Genomic DNA, 24,186 nt, shown 5'->3' with positions numbered 1-24,186 from the left:
TTTAATTTCCTTAATCTTGTAAACTTTTCTATATTCATTCAATCTCTCTCTCTTTCTGTGCCTATTTGTCAACTATCTTTAACCATGATTATTACTATTATTATTAATGCCAAGGAAATTTCATTTCATTACCGTACCCAACAGAAAGAGTTGTTATTCGAAATCTCAAAAGTCATTACAGTTAACTTTTGAGTACTACAAACTAAGATTGGCAACAATTCCCAATTCCATTATTGTAAAACTGCATAACGTAAACCACTCTACACCACTCAGCCAACCGCATTAATATCAACAACTATAGCCCAGCCAAAAGATTGCAGCATAGTTTTCTTGCTTGCATTTGAAACAACTGAAAATTTAATCAATAGCCAGATTGTGGTCTAGCATTGCGAATTCGGCTGCCTTGTTTCTGCTGCTGCATGGGGAAATTAAATAAGAGCAACGGCACACCCCAATCTCCTATTTTGTGGCAATGTTCATTCACATTTCACCAAAAATAAAACTACAAACACGAATCAGTCGAAATAGATACATAGTAGTACAATAGGATCTGCATTGACACAGTGGTTCACAAAATGAAGAAGTCTGCAATTTCAAATAGAAATTAAAGTGAAGTTTACGGAATCTATATGTGAATCTAAATAAGTTATAAAATGCCTATTTAGATGAAACAAATGTTTGTATGCGGGATTGCTTCAGTTTCTTCTATACCAACCCACTGTAACACTTTGCTGCTATAACAGTAAACAAGTGTATCAAAAGCACAATTGTTATACCCTCAAAATTTATGTTAACGAGGGTATACTCGTATACACTTTCATAATTGCAAAATGTGCCTCATCGAAATAATGGTTTTAGATCGCAAGTATGTTTGGACAAAATCCGTTTCAGACAATTTGGAGTTGATTTAGCCATGTCCGTCCTTCTGTCTGTCTGGATAACTCTCGAACGGATCAACCGATTCGGTCCAAAATTTGGCTTTCGTAATATTTTGTCCAAACTTAGTTAAAGTTCGAAGATGGGTTATATCGATGCACCTCTTCCGGTACATTTTCCACAAAAGTTCGAAAATGTTCGGAAAATTTATGCGCACCACAATCCTCTTGAAGGGAGTAACCGATTTGGTCAATACTTTGCACATCGTGAAATGTCTACCAGACTTTAATCAGGTTTCAATATGGACTAAATCGGTCCACTCCTTTGGGTACTTACTTACTTTACTTACATACTTAGCTGGCCCATTACAGAACATTTGTTCCATAGACCGAACTAAGAAAAGATCTCCAATTCTCTCTATTTAGTGCTTCGCTTTTTCGAATACCGCGCCTTGTATCTCTTCATCCACTTGTTTGCGCCATCTATTCTTTGGCCTGCCAATTCTGCGTGCGCCATGTGGCTCGAATTTATACGCCTTTTTAGCGGGTTCATCATCGCTCATTCCTATTATATGGCCTAGCCAACGCAATCGCTGCATCTCGATACGTTTAATTACATAAAAAAAAACTTTTGTGTTGAATTATGTGAAACTCGTAGTAAATGAGCTGTAACTCGTCGAGTTTTAGAGATATCAGCATGAAAATTTGACACAAGATAAAGTTGAAGTCGTAGAAAAAATAGAAAAAAAAAGCATTTTTTGAGTTATGTCACTCTTTGAGTAAATGAGCGATATATTGATGTCGTTGTATAGCAGATACAGCTCGTGGTTCATAAGACGTCGATATTCACCGTCAACGCAGATCGGTCCGTATATCTTTCTAAGAATTTTTCTCTCAAACACGCCAAGCACAGCCTTATTACCTTGCGCAAGTACCCAGGCTTCGGAACCATACATCAGCACGGGTAGTATCAGTGTTTTGTAAAGCGTTATTTGTTTTTGAAGTGCTTACTTAAGCCAAAGTAACATCTGTTGGCCAATACAATTCTTCTTTTTATTTCACAACTGATGTCCTTTGTTGTGTTTACGGCGATACCGAAGTATACAAAGTCTTTTATAATATATAATTGTTCCACAAACATCCCAGGCGGGAAAGGGGAGACTTCTCTCATATCAAAGAGTGCACCCCGATTCATATTCAGCTCAATGATATGGGACCTACTGTTTATCGCCGAGTCCGAACGGCGTGTCCTAAGACACCACTTGTAGAGAAGTTGTACAAGGCTGAAATACTCAGAAAATGTCGCCAACATTACTGAGGGGTATTTTGCCACCGTTGAAAAGTGTTTGATGTTGACTGGCCGGGGAATCGAACCCACGACCTTTAGTGTGCACGGTGGGAGTGCATACCATTGCACCACGGTGGCACCTACTACCTTAAAATTATAGGAACCAACTTCCATAGTCGGTCCGAGCTCAATGGACGCATTGCGCGTCGACACCATCAACTTGGTCTTCTCGCCGTTTACCGCCAGACCCACTTTAGCAGATTCTTCTTCGACCTTCATAAAGGTATCGGTTACTTCTTTTACTGATCGTCCCATGATGTCTATATCATCAGCATAAGCAAGTAACATGTGGCTATTGGTGTAGATTGCGCCACTTCTTTTGACGTTTGCCTCTCGTATAACCTTTTCTAGCAGGATGTTGAAAAGATCACACGAAAGGCTGTCTCCTTGCCTGAAACCTCTTTTGGTACAAAACTCTTCGGAGAGGTTCTTTCCTATTTTAACTGACGATCTTGTGTCAGTTAGAATCATTTTACAAAGCCGAATGAGCTTTGCGGGGATACCAAATTCAGACTTGCCGCAGGGTAAATATCTGGTCAATGGTGGACTTGCCAGGTCTAAAGCCGCATTGATATTGTCCAATTATTTCGTTGACCAGACTTATGCCCCTATAATTGGAGCATAAAGTCTTATCTCCTTTCTTATGGACGCGATACAGGATGCTCAGGTGCCAATCGTCGGGTAGGCGTTCTTCCTGCCAGATGGAGCTAACATGCTGATGCATACACCTTATCAGCGTGTCACCTCCGGTTTTAAACAGCTCGGCTGGTAGGCCATCAGCTCCTGCTGCCTTATTATTCTTCATTCGATTTATTGCTGTCTCATCTTGGCCTGCTGGTATACATTCAATACCATCTTCTGGGATTGGATCTGTGGTATCTTCGTCGACTTCGCTACTATTGGATACTAACAGTTTGGAACAATGCTCTTTCCATATCCTTAGCACACTATCTGTATCAGTTACCAGATTACCTTGCTGGTCTCTACAGGAGGATGCGCCAGTTCCAAGGCCATCAGTTTGATGTTTCACTCTTTGGTAGAATTTTCGGACTTCATTCTGTCTCCTGGGCATCTCGATTTGTTCACACTCCCGCTTTTCCATTTCTCTCTTTTTCCTGCGGAAAAGACCCCAGTGGGAAAATGTAATCGATGGGAATCGAACGGGTAATACAGAGCCACTATGATTTATTGATTACCGAATACATTATTCGTAACACGGTGCATGTCCTAGGAAAATAATATATTCCTTTATAGAATCCATAGAAAGCATCGTGTAATCAATGGGTATATTCTTTTATAGTTCTTTAGTAATATATAATGGAATTCATATACTGGAATGCATCGTATTATGTATGTATTCTCTTTTTATAAATAATTTATTCCCCCGTATGCCTTAATTTTAATTAATTTTTTATTTATATTTAGAAATATAAGAGCTCTGTTCCTTTACGTGCAAGAATCTTCAAGTTTTACCACTTTTTACTCGAAAAGCGTTCCTTTATGAGAGCAGTTCACAACTTTTGCTACTTTTGTCGGTTTTACCATTTTCAAAAGTAAAGGAACAGACCAAAGGATTTTATGTAGTTAAAAAAGTATTCATAGAATACAAAAAAGAATATTCATTCATTAAAAACAGAAATTAAAATAGTTCATTACATTTTTTTTTACAAAATTACGTCTTTATTGTTACACGACACAAACAAAACTGGCAAATTTATGCTGCGACTTAAAGGCGTCGGCAGATAACGGGATTACAAAAAAATAAAAAAAAAAATACAAAAAGAAACATTGCATTCCCTTGTCGTATCCAGTGGGAATGTAAGAGGTAATTAATATGAATTTTTTGTCAAGTGGAATTACTCGTTCGATTCTTTACGGTATATTATATAACGTATCTTCTATAATATATTTAATAATTTAACTTTTTGTCCAATTATATTCTTTTCTCGATTCTTACGGATATGTTTTGGAACGTATTGCTTATAATGCGTTAATAAATATATTTTCAATGTAATATGTTCCCAATTTTCCCACTGGGACGTTTCTCCTCTCTCCTTTTCTCCCGATACATCTCTCTCTACTGATTGTAAAGTAGCCATATATGCCGAATTTTTCTCTTCGGTCCTCCTCCTTTGGGTACCTCCCACACAAAATTTTGGAAAAGTTAAATATAGGACCTGCTCTCGAATCGCTTTGATTTTTGTTGTAACAACTTGTATTCACTGCCCCCCATACGGCGGTACAAATTTCATCAGGTGCAAGTCCATACTTCCTGAAAAAATAGCCTGAAAGTTGAAAAAAAACCCTATGACACCGTGTGTAGTGGTTGGAGCGCAAGATAACTCTCGAACGGATCTGCCGATTCGGCCTTCGTAATATGTTGTCCAAACTTAATTTAAGTTCGAATATAAGAGCTATCGGTACACTACTTCAAGTACCTCCCCCACAAAAATTCAAGAATGTTAGGAAACATTGTGCTCACAATAACTCTTGAAGGGAGTGACCGATTTGGTCCATACATTACACATCGTAATATATCTACCAGATATAGATCAGGTTCGAATATGACCTATATTTGTCCACTCCTTCGGGTACCTCCCACATAATATTTCGGATAAGTTCACTTTGAGACCTGCTCTCGAATCACTTTGATTTTTTTTGAAGCAACTTGCATTCTTGAGAAAACAGCTCGAAAGGTGTTAAAACCCCCATGGCACCATATGAAGCGGCTGGAGAGCACGATAACTCTCGAACTGATCAACCGAACGGGGCAACCAATTTGATCCAAACTTTGGTTCTCCTAATATTTTGTCCAAATTTAGTTTAGCTTAAAATGGCCCATATCGGTCCTCTTCTTAGAGTACCTCCCCGACAAAAGTTCAAGATTTATGTCTACGAACAGTTTAGGGTCCGATGGTGTTCGTTGTGGTCCTGTTTACAGCGATATTATGTTTTCCGTGGACAAGTCCATGCTTCCTGGCATACTTGTCCAAAAGTTGTACTGATGACCCACTGTGGGGGAGGTACCTAAAGGAATGGAAGTTCGGATAAAATATTACGATGGCAAAATTTTGACAAAATATCGACTTCAAATTGCCTGAAACGGATTTCGTCCAAACATACTTGGGGTCTCAAACACCATTACTTCGTAAGACACGTTTTACTCGTATGAAAGTGTACATATATACCCTCGTTAGCATAAATGCTGAGGATATAAACAATAACAGGAGTGGTGGGCCTAAATATCGTATGAACTGATCTCTAATTTGAATCAGTAAGGAAAGGATCAAAGTCGGGTGGGGACGACTATACCCTACACCACCACGATTTCAATATAATTTGGAGAAATTTTATCTAAACCAAATTGCGTCACATTATCCAAATTTCATGAAAATTTGTGTTTGGTGCGTCAAATACATGAAATCGGGTGAAAATATATATAGGAAATATATCCAAATCTGAACCGATTTCAAAATAATTTGACAAACTTATTTCTAGTCCAAATTCATTGAAATTGGAGAGAGCTTTCGTGTTTGGTGCACCAAATAGCACAAATCAGTTGAAAACATATACAGTAGCTATATTCAGCCGCCTTAATTTCAGTTTTATTTTTAGCGAAGACTGATTTCAATTGAACATACATAATAACCCATCAAATCCTGCACAAACAAGTACTCCATATTTGAGATTTAGTATACTCAAGGGGCTCACTTCCCTGACAACGCGAAGAAAGCGAAAGTGTTGAGCAGGGGAGTGGGTGACCTTTTCTTTTCAAAAATTTTCGGTTGTTGAAATCTGATTCGTCGTATTAGTCGTATCTGCAGCAATCATCACAATTGATCCCCACAGTTTGAACACATCTAACACGTTTTGGAGTCTTTCTGCAAATTGTTTGAGATTTTCTATCTTTCAATTTGAGCGTAGCCAACGTAATATCTATAAATTCATTATTGAGAACCACGGTGTGATATTTAAAGCTACGAGGACGACTAGAAAAATTTGCGGCCTAGGCAAAACGTACTGTTGCCGGACGCCATTTGATATTTGTTTGTAAAGTTTGATAGTTTTTAGCTTAAACATTCTCAGGACAGTGACTTGATGAAGACACCTCCAAAACATCGTTTTTGAACGCTTCAACAGCATGTCTTAGCGACGAGAATCGTTGACCACGCCTTTTTTCTTAACTTAATGTTCAAGACAAACATTACGTCAAAATGTAGTCCTCAATGTAAAATTGGGAAAATTCAGCCATTTTGATTGATTATTACGGCTAGAACTCTAAAAATACCGAATATTGGACGGTACTGATTTATGGGGACAACATCAAAGTGTCGACCTACATTAATCGACAATTTTCTGGGGGTACCCTACCTCCAAGAAATATTTAGTGGCATTTCGGCCATTTCGAATTAATAATTTATATAAAACCTTCAAAATTCCGAAAATCGGGCGGTACCATTATATGAGGATCCTATCAAAACGTGGACCCAAATGAAAAAATTATTGCAAGACGGTTTTCTAACACTAGGGAATACCGATAGCCAAATTTCAGCCAATTTCATTGAAAGATGTAGTCAAGACCCCCAAAATGCCAGAAATCAGGGGGTTATACCTAAAATTGGACCTATGATGAATTTCTTGCTCCTTTTTATTTGTATTGCTAAACTAGCCTTTACTGAAAATTTCGTATTGATATCTGCACAGGAAGTATTTTTGGCCGCTCTTCCCATACAAGTTCGACAACAGTGCACTGGTTTGAAACGATGTTTGAGAGCTCGCATTTTCATGGTGCACAATGATTCGTCTTGTTATGTTCGCTTTTCGAATTTCTCCGGAGACTTTAGGCAAACAAATTTAAGTGTACCAATCAGAATTAACCGCTCTGTGTTGCCCAGCCTACAGTTTTGCAGAAGAAACAGGCGACAATTTGCTGCGAAGATTTTCTTCCATGAACAATTTTCGTTGGATTTGGTTCGCCTTCGAAGACCCACACGATCGATTGCTGTTTTGTTTCGAGCTCATACGCATAGATCCAAGATTAGTCGTCTGTGACGATCATATATACGTCGTTTGAAGTACCGCGAACGTATTTATTCACAATATCCAGGTATTAATGCAATACCATATCTTCGTTGGTGAAAAAAAATGCCCAAAGATGCCTCTATCTCACCGTATATAACATGGCGAGCTTGCATTATCCGTTTAGGAACAGCTTAATTTTTTACTGGCACAACGGACGGTTTGGGAAAACCTTCACCATTTTCGCTTTTTTGGCATGTGTCGGCCAAGATTGAATTCATTAAACATGTTTTTCATGGTGCTATAGGATGGTCCTTTATCGACATACAAAGTTTTAATTTGATCGATGCCCTCCTCTCTGCGGTCATAAGGCTGATATACAAGTACATTAGGGCGACCCAAAGGAAAAACGAATCATACAATATTTGTTGAAAATCGGATTTTTATAAAGATTCTGTATAGATTCCCTAGCTCAGTCGATCACGGATGCTGATTGACGTCATCAGGAATCTCCTCTGCACGTTCCCTCTGCAGACACCGTAGAGCGCAGATGCCAACGAGCGGTGTTTGTTGAGTTTTCTCTCATTGGAATATGTAATTGTAGTTGTATAAATCGACTAAGATACTCTACGATCACTGCAATCCTCTGTGATTGCAAGAACCTCTGCGTTCACTTGTCGATCAACCACTTGTCGCGTATTAACCAACCGTCTCGCGTTAATACTAACTGGCCCCTGTCGCCCCACAGATTACAATTGGCAATCCTAGTTGATATTAACAGGCCTCTGTCGCCACCCCAGATTGCAGAATGTAATCTTTGTTGTTGTTTGAAAAGAAATACGGTTAATAAACGGCAATCATTTATTATATTTAAACCAGAATGCGGCACCTCTTTACTCGCGAGCAAGCAAAGAGAGCTTCTTTCTCCACTCACTAATTGAAAAACCATGCACTGACAACAGTGTTTGCTCAAATTGTTGTTGTTGTGTGCCGAATGCTGATTTAAACTGATACTGCTTGCGTTTTTATTTCTTTGGTTCTTTTCTCACTCCACTGCTCAACAAACGGTATCCTGAGCTATCGTTGTAAATACCTATGGATTTCCCCTCCCTCACCTAAACATTTGGCCCAATCGAACCGGATTAATCCAGCTTTTTGTTGTTGCTAAACAGATTCAATATGCATATTTGGCAGATTTTTGGTATTTTGGGCCCTATATAGCCGTATCAAAATCCGCTCCGATTTTCAAAAATTTTTGTGGGATTCGCTTTTTTAGCCACAGCAATGAACTGGTAATGTTTTTCATTGATTGCAGCATATTTGCGGCCATTAAAGAATGTTCGTGAATTTTCGGATGGCATGATTAACGTTAACCTTAACCGGTCGGCATAATATTTAATATGTAAGGTTATTGCATCAAATGGAAAAAACTGTAGGGGATGGTAGTTACAGTTTTTTTTTTTTTTTGCCGCCCTAATGTGCCTACCTTCAAAGGTAACAGAATTGTAGGTAGTAATAACGATTTTTAATCACTGCGCTTTGTTTGGACTCGGAGGTCCCATATCATTGTGTTTAACACGGAATCCATTTATTTTGATGAATTTTTCATTTCAAAATAAATAATGAAATCTTATAAAATGCTATGTTAACCCGAAACCCTACAAGCTGACAACAATGTTGCAACGAATGATGGACTTATTTTATTCGTTCATTTCAATTTGTGTTTTCTTCTCTATTCTTTTTTTGTATTTTTCTTCAATTCAATAAAACCACATTCTTTTCTTCATTAAGCCATTTAAGATTAATTTCCTCTTCTTACCAAAGACAATGAAAAAAAACATAGTTCTTTAACGCATGCGTAACGGTCTACCGCACCACATAGATTTCCCCCAGTTCTCTAAAGAAGGGTAAGTGGGGTTTATGGCATCTGAGTTTAAATATTTTATAACTTTCTGTGATTAAGATAACAGATCTGGCTGAATGTTAAGTGAAATGAATGCTACTTCTGTTACTAGGCAGTCATATGGACAGACGGACGGAAAACTTGATTATTACTTACCCTAGTGCCGTTGTTGCTATTGTTATTGTTGTTGTTATGACGAAAGTGAAGACATACAATTATCCAGTAATCTGTAATTAAAGAAATGGAAGGAAAACAATGTAAGAGAGTTGTGATTAAATGGAAATTTATGATAGTAATTTAAGAAAAAAAAGTTAAGAAGTGATTTTTTATGTAAATTGAGTATTTTATTTCTATTAACTAGCTCCATACATAGAATACAGAATTGTATATACATATATGGACATGTGAAATTGTATCCATCCAATAAATAAACGAAAACTTTATTTTCTTCTTTTCAAATTTGTATTTTATTACATTGCAAACAATTCTATAAGAATAAGAAACCATGTCCACCAAACCATTTCTTGAAACTTTGCAATCAAAGTATTGGCCATAATTCTTATTCCCAATCAAATCACATAAAACATTCTTAACTTATAAAGTGAAAGACATTGCCAATATATCAATAAAATAATCCGATAACGCTTACAGCTGACAGTGGTACATGTGTAGTATCATTTTCAATACAGCTGAGAATGTTATTCTAGAAAAAAACATTACTACAACAGAATGTCTAGATTCCAACTTAAAAACAGAATTCCATATCGACATGTGAAAAAATATCTCTTTTGAAATGATCGACAGAATTGTGGCATAGCTGAGCAGCCTAAGCTAAGGCTAACTACGACCTAAGGCTAACATTTCGTAAAACAATAAAATTATAACAGCTTAGAAAAAGAAAGAAAACCCAACCACAAATATGCCGCCATCATTACCACCACAACAAGAACCGAACCGAACGAATAGAGATTTGATTTCTCATTTAGAATTCATAATAACTGTTGTTTTATGGTCAACATTGTTGCTGTTGTTGTTGTAGAGGTTATTTTATGTAAAAGTGTAGAACAATGTTTTGAACAATAAAAAAACGGGTATTAACAAAAAATGAATATAAGAAATTGTTGTTTAATTAAAGTTTTGCTGGGAGCAACAACAATTTGCCATGCCCCCGTCTAATAGCGGCAGTGAATGTCAGAAGCGAAACCATTTCGCAAACCAAATCGCAAAGAACCAGTTAAAGATCATTGAGTACCAAGTAATCAAATGTCTTAGATGTTTAAGAGTGTGTGTGAGCTAGAGGCTAATCGTTAGAAAGGGGAATACACTGAACAGAAATTTATTTGTGAACAGAGGACCCAGCAAAAAATAAATCATTACCAAATAAAGGGTTTTTATAGTACTTTTTGGTAATCGCAACTACTTACAAAACACCCTACTAACCCATTATTTTAGCAAGGGCATTTCGCACTGAATAACTAGTTATTCTAGAAGTTGAAAAATAAGCTAGAAAATATATGTTATATTTTAGAATAGTTTAGGTGGAATTTGTTTTCAATTTCAAACTCTCTTCATATTTTTATTTTATTTTGTCACGCGTACGAACATGAAGGGTTGTTTAAACGCTTACACATGCACCACCAACTGTTTTTTATATTGTTAACAAGAAACTCGCGTGCCGCGCACAAAATGTAGATTTTTTAAAGGATATCTTTTGGGGACTATTAGTCCGCAAAATGTAGATTTTTAAAGAAGATTTTTTAGGCAATTTTAGACCACAAAACGTAGATTTTTTAAAGAATATTTTTTTTTATTTGTTAAAGAATATTTTTTGAGGTAATTTTAGACCACAAAACTTGGATTTTTTAAAGAATATTTTTGAGGCAGTTTTAGACCACAAAACGTGGATTTTTTGTTTTGTTTGAGGCAATATTAGACCAGAACATGTGAATTTTTATTAACATTATTTTTTGAGGCAATTTTAGACCAGAAAACGTGGATTTTTTAAAGAATATTTTTGAGGCAATTTTAGACCACAAAACGTGGATTTTTTAAAGAATATTTTTGAGGCAGTTTTAGACCACAAAACGTGGATTTTTTAAAGAATATTTTTGAGGCAATTTTAGACCACAAAACGTGGATTTTTTAAAGAATATTTTTGAGGCAGTTTTAGACCACAAAACGTGGATTTTTTAAAGAATATTTTTGAAGCCATTTTAGACCACAAAACGTGGATTTTTTAAAGAATATTTTTGAGGCAATTTTAGACCACAAAACGTGGATTTTTTAAAAAAATATTTTTGAGGCAATTTTATGCCACAAAACGTGGATTTTTTAAAAAAATATTTTTGAGGCAATTTTATGCCACAAAACGTGGATTTTTTAAAAAAATATTTTTGAGGCAATTTTAGACCACAAAACGTGGATTTTTTAAAAAATATTTTTGAATTTTTTAAAGAATATTTTTGGAGATAACTTTAGACAAAACGTGGATTTTTTAAAGAATATTTTTGAATTTTTTAAAGAATATTTTTTGAGGCAATTCTAGACCACAAAACGTGGATTTTTTATAAAATATGTTTATGGCAATTTAAGACCGCAAAACTTGGATTTTTTAAAGAATATTTTTTTGGGGCAATTTTAGACCACAAAACTTTGATTTTTTAAAGAATATTTTTGAGGCAATTTTAGACCACAAAACGTGGATTTTTTAAAGAAAATATTTTGAGGCAATTTTAGACCACAAAACTTGATTTTTTGAAGAATATTTTTTGAGGAAATTTTAGACCACAAAACGTGGATTTTTTAAAGAATATTTTTTGAGGCAATTTTAGACCACAAACGTGGATTTTTTAAAGAATATATTTTGAGGCAATTTTAGACCACAAAACGTGGATTTTTTAAAGAATATTTTAGAAGGGAATTTCAGACCACAAAACGTGGATTTTTTAAAAGAATATTTTTTGAGGCAATTTTAGACCACAAAAAGTGGATTTTTTAAAAGAATATTTTTTGAGGCAATTTTAGACCACAAAACGTGGATTTTTTTATAGAATATTTTTTGAGGCAATTTTAGACCACAAAACGTAGATTTTTTTAAAGAATATTTTTGAGGCAATTTTGAGCCGCAAAACGTGGATTTTTTATAGAATATTTTTTGAGGCAATTTTAGACCACAAAACGTGGATTTTTTAAAGAATACTTTTTGAAGCAATTTTAGACCACAAAACGTGGATTTTTTTAAAGAATATTTTTGAAGCAATTTTAGACCACAAAACGTGGATTTTTTTAAAGAATATTTTTGAAGCAATTTTAGACCACAAAACGTGGATTTTTTAAAGAATATTTTTTGAGGCAATTTTAGACCACAAAACGTGGATTTTTTAAAGAATATTTTTTGAGGCAATTTTAGACCACAAAACGTGGATTTTTTAAAGAATATTTTTTGAGGCAATTTTAGACCACAAAACGTGGATTTTTTAAAGAATATTTTTTGAGGCAATTTTAGACCACAAAACGTGGATTTTTTAAAGAATATTTTTTGAGGCAATTTTAGACCACAAAACGTGGATTTTTTAAAGAATATTTTTTGAGGCAATTTTAGACCACAAAACGTGGATTTTTTAAAGAATATTTTTTGAGGCAATTTTAGACCACAAAACGTGGATTTTTTAAAGAATATTTTTTGAGGCAATTTTAGACCACAAAACGTGGATTTTTTAAAGAATATTTTTTGAGGCAATTTTAGACCACAAAACGTGGATTTTTTAAAGAATATTTTTTGAGGCAATTTTAGACCACAAAACGTGGATTTTTTAAAGAATATTTTTTGAGGCAATTTTAGACCACAAAACGTGGATTTTTTAAAGAATATTTTTTGAGGCAATTTTAGACCACAAAACGTGGATTTTTTAAAGAATATTTTTTGAGGCAATTTTAGACCACAAAACGTGGATTTTTTAAAGAATATTTTTTGAGGCAATTTTAGACCACAAAACGTGGATTTTTTAAAGAATATTTTTTGAGGCAATTTTAGACCACAAAACGTGGATTTTTTAAAGAATATTTTTTGAGGCAATTTTAGACCACAAAACGTGGATTTTTTAAAGAATATTTTTTGAGGCAATTTTAGACCACAAAACGTGGATTTTTTAAAGAATATTTTTTGAGGCAATTTTAGACCACAAAACGTGGATTCTTTAAAGAATATTTTTTGAGGCAATTTTAGACCACAAAACGTGGATTTTTTAAAGAATATTTTTTGAGGCAATTTTAGACCACAAAACGTGGATTTTTTAAAGAATATTTTTTGAGGCAATTTTAGACCACAAAACGTGGATTTTTTAAAGAATATTTTTTGAGGCAATTTTAGACCACAAAACGTGGATTTTTTAAAGAATATTTTTTGAGGCAATTTTAGACCACAAAACGTGGATTTTTTAAAGAATATTTTTTGAGGCAATTTTAGACCACAAAACGTGGATTTTTTAAAGAATATTTTTTGAGGCAATTTTAGACCACAAAACGTGGATTTTTTAAAGAATATTTTTTGAGGCAATTTTAGACCACAAAACGTGGATTTTTTAAAGAATATTTTTTGAGGCAATTTTAGACCACAAAACGTGGATTTTTTAAAGAATATTTTTTGAGGCAATTTTAGACCACAAAACGTGGATTTTTTAAAGAATATTTTTTGAGGCAATTTTAGACCACAAAACGTGGATTTTTTAACGAATATTTTTTGAGGCAATTTTAGACCACAAAACGTGGATTTTTTAACGAATATTTTTTGAGGCAATTTTAGACCACAAAACGTGGATTTTTTAAAGAATATTTTTTGAGGCAATTTTAGACCACAAAACGTGGATTTTTTAAAGAATATTTTTTGAGGCAATTTTAGACCACAAAACGTGGATTTTTTAAAGAATATTTTTTGAGGCAATTTTAGACCACAAAACGTGGATTTTTTAAAGAATATTTTTTGAGGCAATTTTAGACCACAAAACGTGGATTTTTTAAAGAATATTTTTTGAGGCAATTTTAGACCACAAAACGTGGATTTTTTAAAGAATATTTTTTTCGACATGTGAAAAAATATCTCTTTGAAATGATCGACGGATTTGTGGCATAGCTGGCTAAGCTAAGGCTAACTACGACCTAAGGCAAACATTCCGTAAAACAATCAAATTATAACAGCTTAGAAAAAGAAAGAATATCCAACCGACCACAAATATGCCGCCACTATTACCACAACAAGAACCGAACCGAACGAATAGAGATTTGATTTCTCATTTTTTAGACCACAAAACGTGGATTTTTTAAAGAATATTTTTGAGACAATTTCAGACCACAAAACGTGGATTTTTTAAATAATATTTTTTGAGACTATTTTAGACCACAAAACGTGGATTTTTTAAATAATATTTTTGAGGCAATTTTAGACCACAAAACGTGGATTTTTTAAAGAATATTTTTTGAGACTATTTTCGATAAATAGCGAAAGGATATGGACTAGCGAAAAGATAAGGACTATGTCGGACACCTGCTTTCACAAAATTTTAAACTCTGAGGTGTTTATGGTTTAAAATAAATTTTATTATCAACGTTATTTTAGGTGAAACTTTTAATCACAGCGAATAAAATCATATGACATTGAACCGTATTATTAACTAAACTAAGAATATCTGCAAAACAAAACCTGCAAACAATGTTTTCACTGGATCAAGGCAAACTAGAACAAAATGCTTGGCAATCTCTTTTTAAGAGATATGGTAAAACGACTTTGATTGCCTAAGTGACTTGTAATAGTGCCTAAATTGTTGCCCTGAAATGGAAAACATGCATATATCACCACGGCCCACCCTGCCCTACCACAACAAATGAACAACATAAATCATAATAATAATCACACAACTGCAATGCAATCGGAGCATGTAAAAAACGTTGATTTTTTTTTAATTCTAATAACAATAAAATTAGATTGAAGAAAAACTATGATAGAGCAATTTACTTATTGAGTGGAGTGAGAAGTTTGCATATGGAACAATTTATTATGCAGTTCTGAGATTAAGTGGTGATACAAATGTAATTACTAAGCAACACTGACACTTGTTGATGTATGGAATATTGAGAAGTGGAAATTTTCGTACTAAGATTTTTCTACTGGATAAACGTAATTCCATTACCGGAGTATGTATCTGATTCTTGATCATATTTTAGGAGCATATTCGTTGAATCACTTCGATGGCTGGGAAATTTGTTAACTTACATTCAGTAGTAAAAGTATGTCACAAGATATAAATTTTTATAATTTTTTAAATTGGTTTTAATATAACTGCTTAAATTTAGTACCAAACTTTGCTGCTATATCAAAACAATAGTCGTACTATCCATAGCTTGCCAACTCTACTCGATACTTTTTTCTTAAAACAAATTATTCACTAATAAAGTCGTATTCCATTTTGACTTCTTTGTTTTTTTCTTCTCCTAAATGCATATAATTATTCTTTGGAAGCAAGACCTTGTACAGGTGATTTATTAAGAATTGAAACTGTTTACAAAAACCACTTGACTCGTATTAGCTTTGCAACTGGTTGACACGCCTTTATTTATTTATATGCGATACAAGATTTCAATCACGACTTGGACTAAGTGTAAGAAGAAACACAATGAGGCCACAGCTCATGGCAGATATTGTAAAATTCAAGTTTATAGTTCACAAGCCTTCTCACAGCATACTTTGTACATACATATGTAGAGTATTAAAGTCCAGCAGTGTGCAGCTGCTGATAACTGCGCTACATGATGGTGGCTAGCCTAGGTGTAGTCAAAGAATTCTTTAGGTATCTGTTAGAAATTAGAATTTAATATGCGGTTTTTTATTCGAAAACAAACAACATACATGCATACAAGCAAAACATTCTAATTGCAAGTGATCTGTTTTAGAGTTATTTGAATTCTTGGAATTCAAACTCAGATATTGATTGTACACTTAGAAAAGGAAATTGATTGAAATAATAGTTTTTAGGTCGTAGGATGTGGGTAATAATTTTAAGGTTGTTATTCTACAGATAGAAGACTTTCTAAATGACTTATATAGAAAAAGATCTATAGTTGGATGACATAACACTGAATTAAGCCGCCTTCCATAGCTAGAAGACCTTCCAAAAAACTTTTGTCTTCTAAGGGTTATTACATATATAAACAAATCTACGTTCAGAAATATTCATAAAAAATTCAAGCTCAAAAATGTTCTTAAAAAGCCCACGCTCAAAAATTTGCAAAAAAAAATCCACGTTTAAAAATATTCTTAAAAAATCTACGTTAAAAAAAAGGGGAAAAGAGAAAAAGGGAACTGATGAAGTTGTTTGGTGACAACTGAAACTATAGTATTCCCGACCCTCCGCCCGCAACTAATCAATTTCATATCCACTGTAAAACATTTTGTTGTTATTTAAATACTTGAATACAACAAAATATGGACTAAAGCTGAAATAAACACAAAGATTAAAAATATTCTTTAAAAAATGCACTTTCAAAAATATTCTTTAAAATTGCTCGTTTAAAAACATTCTTAAATAAATCAACGTTTAAAAAGAATCTTAAAAAATCCACATTAAAAATATTCTTAAAAATTTTTCGTTCAAAACTATTCTTAACAAAATCCAAGTTCAAAAATAGTCTTAAAAAATGCATGTTCAAAAATTTTCTTTAAGAAACATGTTTTGTGGTATAAAATTCACTTCAGAAATATTCTTAAAAAAAATTCGTTCAAAAATATTCTTAACAAAATCCAAGTTCAAAAATAGTCTTAAAAATACATTTTCAAAAATATTCTAAAAAAATGCACGTTCACAAATATTCTTAGAACAACCCACGTTCAAAAATATTCTTAAAAAATCAACGTTCAAAATTGTTCTTAAAAAATCCACGGTCAAAAATATTCTTAAAAAATCCACGTTCAAAACTGTTCTTAAAAAATCCACGCTCTTAAAAATTTTCTTTATAAATTAAAAATATTCTTAAAAAATCTTCGTTCAATAATATTCTTAACAAAATCCAAGTTCAAAAATAGTCTTAAAAAATGTATGTTCAAAAATATTCTAAAAAAATCTACGTTCAAAATTATACTTTAAAAAGTCCACGTTCAAAAATATTCTTAAAACATATATTTAATAAAAAATATTCTTTACAAGTCCAACTTTAAAAATATTCTTAAAAAAATCCACGCTTGAAAATATTCTTTAAAAATCCAAGTTAAAAAATATTCTATCAAAAATATTCTCCACGTTCTAAAATATTCTTTAAAAATCCACGTTCGAAAATATTCTTAAAAAATCCACGTTCAAAAATATTCTTAAAAAATCCACGTTGAAAACTTTTCGTAAAAAATCCACGTTGAAAACTTTTCTTAAAAAATCCACGTTCAAAAATATTCTTAAAAAATCCACGTTGGAAACTTTTCGTAAAAATTCCACGTTGAAAACTTTTCTTAAAAAATCCACGTTCAAAAATATTCTTTAAAAAATCCACGTTCAAAAAATTCTTAAAGAAATCCGAGTTAAAAATTTTCTTAAAAAATACACGTTCAAAAATATTTTTAAAAAATTCACGTTCAACAATATTCTTAACAAATCCACATTCAACAATATTCTTAAAAAACAACTTTTCGTGGTCCAAACTTCCCTTTAAATATTTTCTTTAAAAATCCACGTTTTGTGGTCTAAAATTCAGTTCAAAAATCCACGATTTGTGTTTTGCCTTAAAAATATTCTTTAAAAAATCCACGTTTTGTTTTTTGTCTTCAAAAATATTCTTTAAAAAATCCACGTTTTGTTTTTTGTCTTCAAATATATTCTTTAAAAAATCCACGTTTTGTTTTTTATCTTCAAAAATATTCTTCAAAAATCCTCGTTTTGTATTTTGCCTTCAAAAATATTCTTTAAAAAATCCACGATCTGTTTTTTGCCTTCAAAAATATTCTTTAAAAAATCCACGATCTGTTTTTTGCCTTCAAAAATATTCTTTAAAAATCCACGATCTGTTTTTTGCCTTCAAAAATATTCTTTAAAAAATCCACGATCTGTTTTTTGCCTTCAAAAATATTCTTTAAAAAATCCACTATCTGTTTTTGCCTTCAAAAATATTCTTTAAAAAATCAACGATCTGTTTTTTAACTTCAAAAATTTTCTTTAAAACATCCACGTTTTGTTTTTAACTTCAAAAATTTTCTTTAAAAAAATCCTAGTTTTGTGGTCTAAAATTCACTTCAAAAATATTCTTTAAAAATCCACGTATTGTGGTCTAAAATTTCCTTCGAAAATATTCTTTATAGTAACCACGTTTTGTGGTCTAAAATTCACTTCAAAAATATTCTTTAAAAAAATCACGTTTTGTGGTCTAAAATTCCCTTCAAAAATATTCTTTAAAATATCCACGTTTTGTGGTTCAAAATTCCCTTCCAAAAATATTCTTAAAAAATCCACGTTTTGTGTCTGAAATTCCATTCAAAAATATTGTTAAAAAATTCCACGTGGTCTAAAATTCCCTTAAAAAATATTCCTTAAAAATTCACGTTTTGTGGTCTAGAATTCCCTTCAAAAATATTCTCTTGAAAATCCACTCTTTGTGGTCTAATAAAAGTTTCCCAAAAATATCTTTAAATAATTCATTTTTGCGGTCTGAAAGTTTCTCGAAATACTCTCTAAAAAAAGTGCGAGGTCTAAAAGCAACAAATATTATTTAAAAAAAAAAAACTTCTTTAGTAATTGAAAAGTCGCTCAAAAACATTCTTTACAAATCCACATTTTTTTGGTTTTTTATGGATTAGTTTTAAGGGACGTCAGCCTTGAAAAATATTCCATAAAAAATCCTCGTTCATTGGTAATCCTAGTAATATTATGTATGTATGTATGTATGTAATTTTCATTTTCGATTACTGCACTTTATGTTGTCCTGTTTTGGAAATCCATAAATTGTCAAAACTTGTCATTAATAACTTAAACTTTTTATTGATAAACAAAATTCACGTTTTTCCCATCAAGTTTGGGAAACAAAAAAAAAATAAAATTTACCTTCAATCATAGACCGTTGTTGTCAACTCATAGGTCCCGGCCCCCTTTTTCAATCCAGCCATCACTAGTCATGTATTTTTATTACAATATTTTCAAACTAATCAAATGACAGTAAATACTTTGAAAATTGCAAAAAGTAAAAAAGAAACGTTTCGTTTATTTGGACATTTAAAACGTTTAAAGTTCAGTCAACCCTAAAATTCATAGTCGTCGTTTTTTTTATTATTGACAGCAATTTAATGCAATTTTATGTTTGGTGGGAAAGAAAAACAATGACATCGTCGTCTCACCGCCAAGCGAAAACATGTTTGGCAATGCCAAAACGTAGTTGAGAAAAAAGCATTAAGCAAAAATTAAATTTGCAATAAATTTCCAAAAACACAATCCGTTGTCAATGCAAGTTTGTTTTTGTTTTTTAAGCCAGGGTTTATTTAATGGCTACTAGCTATAACTTGCCAAGCGAGAGGACCAAAGTTTAAGTAAACGACACCAAACATCGGCTACAGTTTTGCAATTTTGTTTGCATAAACTTGTCCGCTGAAAAGAAACAACGAAACACCGAAGTAATGAAATCAAAATTTGAAATTAAATAATTGCCAATGACAAGCTTGGCAAATAAATTGTCTTTCCAAATTCCAGGCACGTAAAAACATTTAAAGATTTAAATTTAAATATGTTTTTTCATTGGATTTTTGATTAACTGCCAAGAATTTGCTGAAGAAGATTTCTAAAAATATTTAAAACTCAATACCTATTTATTGTTTGTTAAAATTACGAATATTTTGAAGGAATAATTTAGACCACAAAACGTTGATTTTTAAAGAATAATTTTTGAGGCAATTTTAGACCACAAAACGCGGATTTTTTAAGAATATTTTTTGAGGAAATGTTAGACCACAAAAGGTGGATTTTTAAAGAATATTTTTAAGGCAATTTAAGGCCACCAAACGTGGATTTTTTAAAGAATACTTTTGAGGCAATTTTATCCATCCAAACGTGGATTTTTTTAAGAATATTTTTGAGGCAATTTAGCCCTCCAAACGTGGATTTTTTAAAGAATATTTATTGAGGCAATTTTAGACCACTAAACGTGGATTTTAAAGAATATTTTTGACGCAATTTTATCCACCCAAACGTGGATTTTTTTAAAGAATATTATTGAGGCAATTTTAGCCCACCAAACGTGGATTTTTTTAAGAATATTTTTCGGGCAATTTTAGCCGACCAAACGTGGATTTTTTAAGAATATTTTTCAGGCAATTTTAGCCAACCAAACGTGGATTTTTTTAAAGAATATTTATTGAGGCAATTTTAGACCACAAAAGAATATTTTTGAGGCAATTTTAGCCCACCAAACGTGGATTTTTTTTAAAGAATATTTTTGAGGCAATTTGAGCCCACCAAACGTGGATTTTTTTTTAAAGATTTTTTTAAGCAATTTTAGCCCACCAAGCGTGGATTTTTTAAAGATTTTTTTAAGCAATTTTAGCCCACCAAACGTGGATTTTTTAAAGAATAATTTTGGGGCAATTTTAGCCCACCAAACGTGGATTTTTTAAAGAATAATTTTGAGGCAATTTTAGCCCACCAAACGTGGATTTTTTAAAGAATATTTTTGAGTCAAATTTAGCCCACCAAACGTGGATTTTTAAAGAATAATTTTGAGGCAATTTTAGTCCACCAAACGTGGATTTTTTTAAAGAATATTTTTGAGGCAATTTTAGGCCACCAAACATGGATTTTTTAAAGAATATTTTTAAGGCAATTTTAGCCCACCAAACATGGATTTTTTAAAGAATATTTTTAAGGCAATTTAAGGCCACCAAACGTGGATTTTTTAAAGAATATTTTTAAGGCAATTTTAGGCCACCAAACGTGGATTTTTTAAAGAATATTTTTGAGGATTTTTTAAAGAATATTTTGAAGTGTTTTAATTCGCTTGGCTGCCAATTTTAATTACTGAAAAATTTAAATTGTTTGTTATTTCCATTAAGAACATTGATCATTGACACGAAGTTTTTAAAAGCAAGCAAAGCTAATTTGGCTTCAAAAATATTCTGGTAGATGTTTGCAATAAATTGTTGCCTCCTCTTAAATCGAAACAACAACAGTAAAAACGACAAAAAGAAATCCGTAGAAAATATTTATTTCAGAAAAAAAATTAAAAATATATAAAAAAGTTTGCAAAAACGCATAGCTGAAGGTCATTACTGGATAAACAAGTTTCTGCTGTTATGGTGTTTAGTTTCGTTTTTTTTTGCCTGAGATTGTCTTGAAATACCAAAACGGTTGCCAAGAAAAAAACACCAAATGTATTCCTCGACAGAGCATTAAGTATCACCTTAATGGCCATGTTGCTGGCAGGCAGACAGAGACAGGGAGACATGACTTGGTGACGACCAGGTAGCAAAAGTTTACAAAGCTATGTGAGATGATATTCTCCTCTCGAAGTAAAAATTACCCTCGCCAAGGGGTCGGTAAATGTCAGAATTGACGCCACCATAGCCACCGTTAAATGTTAAACACTCCAGCCAGTCTTTCCGTTGTTCGCTTGTTTTAATATTTACATTTGCATTACTAACATATTAAATCTATGACTTGAATGTGCCTGCAATGTGAAAAATATTTTTTAATAAATATATAGTAGTTATTTGGCTGCCATTGCTGCATGCCACCGATAAACGGAAGAAATTTGCAAAACAAAAACAGCAAGACGTTTACAGACTCCTATATGTTCAGTAGCCAACAGGGGAAAGGCGAATGAAAATAAGGAAGAAAATCATTGAATATTAAAATCATAAAGTCGACAACAACAATCCACTGTGCAGGGATGGAACTATAAATTTTAAAAAGGATAATTTATTCATAAAATATATATCTCGATAAAATATTGAGAAGATGTAAAAAGCTCATGAGAAGAACTTTTGAAATCATCTGTCGGTGGAAGGACTGTCCAGGTTTTCCATCTATGTAATAGCTCTTGAAGTTTTCTATACGTAGATCTCTAGAGGGCCTGTAGAAGTATATGTCCATATATGAGCTCAAGATGTCTTCCATCCATAGAGGATGTCTTCAGATCTACGTTTCAGGCCTTCTCTCTATTAAAGATCACGTGAGGCCTTTTGTCTAAAAAAGATCTCTAAACGTCTTCAGTCTTTATATGACCTCTCAATAACTTCAGAGGACCTCTAAAGTCTACTGTATATAAAAGTTTTCTTTAGTTCTTCAATTGAATCTCTCCATCCCTGAATCTCACAGTTGTTTGTTTAACAAACACTGAAGTCCGTTGAGTAGTGACAAGCCATGCCATTGTGTTGATATTGGAAAACAACAACAGCAACTACTACAACAAATAAATCTGTAAATTATACATAAATAATGAATGCAATCAATTCCACTCAGCTGTACTTGCACTGCACAAAAGAAGAGTTTGACTTGCAACGATTTAATGAACACTCTCGTCATCAATACCGAAAAAATAAATAAACAAACCAAAACAACAGAGCACCAGCTAGCATCCTATATGACCGACCAACAACAACAGAAAAGTAATATTCATTTAACATACTTCATCAATTCCACTTCCATTCGTCGTCGTCGTCATAGCATCATCTGCGAAGCTGGAGTTAACCAAACCACACCATGCCACTCACTGCAAATTCATGAAGAGTAAACTGCAGTTCAAAGTGCCACAACTACGTGTTTATCGTTGTGGTGGTGGTGGTAATGGTGTTGTAGGTGTTTGTTTTCATTTCTGGCTGAATGACTCGCTGGATGGCTGCTTGTTGGGATGAATGAATGAAATGACACTTGCCACCAAAAACATAAAAATAAAAACAGAAAAACCCCGAAGCATTGGCGTTAATGCGTTGTCATGCATTCACCAAGAGGCCACATAATCTTCACTCAATGCGACTTAGCAATACCACCACATCAACCGCCATCATCCGCTCGCCATCGTTCGCTCGCTTATCCATTCCTATGGGTATTTTACGATTTCAGTTAATGGTAGATTGAGAGCAAGAGTTTTAATCCGCTCCACGTGTAAGTGGTGAATGTTGGTGTCAATGGCAATGGTTTCTGCGTTTTTTAAAGAAATCTTGTTTTTAAATTCTGTACAAATTGAAAAAAAATTAAAGTAGATATTTTTAATATTTTTGAGAATCGGGATTATTAATGTTCCTCTGGTGACAATTATTTCTCAAAAGAATATTATTTAGTATATCTGGGCGTATACATATTGTCAACATGTATACGCTAACACACACAAACTGCATGGCCATTGGCCAAGTAAAGTAAATTTCCAGCAAAAATTAAACATATTTTTAATCCACAATCACTCAAATATAATTAAACCCTCAGCATTTATGCTAACGAGGGTATATACACTTGATACGACCAAAAATGTTCCTCACCGAAATACCGGTCTTAGACCCCAAGTATGTTTGGAAGAAGTTTGTTTCAGACAATTTGGAGTCGCCTTAGCCATGTCCGTACGTCTGTCTTACTGGCTGGCTGATGCGCTCAATAACTCTCGAACGCATTAACCGATTCGTAATATTTTGCGCAAACTTAGTACGAGGGGCACTAAAAAACCTTCTAGCCTAGGCAACTCGCAGTGTCGCAAGGTGTCACTTGACTTTTTTTTGAAAGTTTCACACTTTTTAGCCTAGACGTACTCAGGTCAGTTTGACATATGACCATGTGATGGGTTGTTTACAGTGACTTGAAAAAATTACTTTGCGAAAAAATGGAATTTACTTGTGAACATTTTCGTCCCATAATTTTTCACAAATTCCGACGTGGATAATCATGGCAAGAGTGCATCCATCAAACTAAATCTTTGTATGTCGATAAAGAACCATCCTATAGGACTATGAAAAACTGGTTCAATGAATTCAATCGCGGCGGACATTCGCTAAAAAACGAAGGTCGTAAGGGCCGTCCAAAAATGGCCGATGTGTCAGAAAA

General features: G+C 33.2%; 1 protein-coding gene across 1 annotated transcript in view; it reads right to left on the bottom strand.

The window, feature by feature from the left end:
• The window catches only part of LOC141389435 (uncharacterized), a 321,714-nt gene that overhangs the window by 139,095 nt on the left and 158,433 nt on the right, over positions 1-24,186 (bottom strand). The window contains exon 2 of the mRNA XM_073960892.1: positions 9,302-9,372. The gene's annotated coding sequence lies outside the window, so the exon portion shown is untranslated. The remainder of the gene's footprint in view (positions 1-9,301; positions 9,373-24,186) is intronic.

Source organism: Musca autumnalis, unplaced genomic scaffold (genome assembly GCF_047663935.1).
Source record: "Musca autumnalis isolate F117 unplaced genomic scaffold, ASM4766393v1 scaffold_1, whole genome shotgun sequence".
Classification (NCBI taxonomy): domain Eukaryota; kingdom Metazoa; phylum Arthropoda; class Insecta; order Diptera; family Muscidae; genus Musca; species Musca autumnalis.
This window is presented reverse-complemented; position numbering and strand designations above follow the sequence as displayed.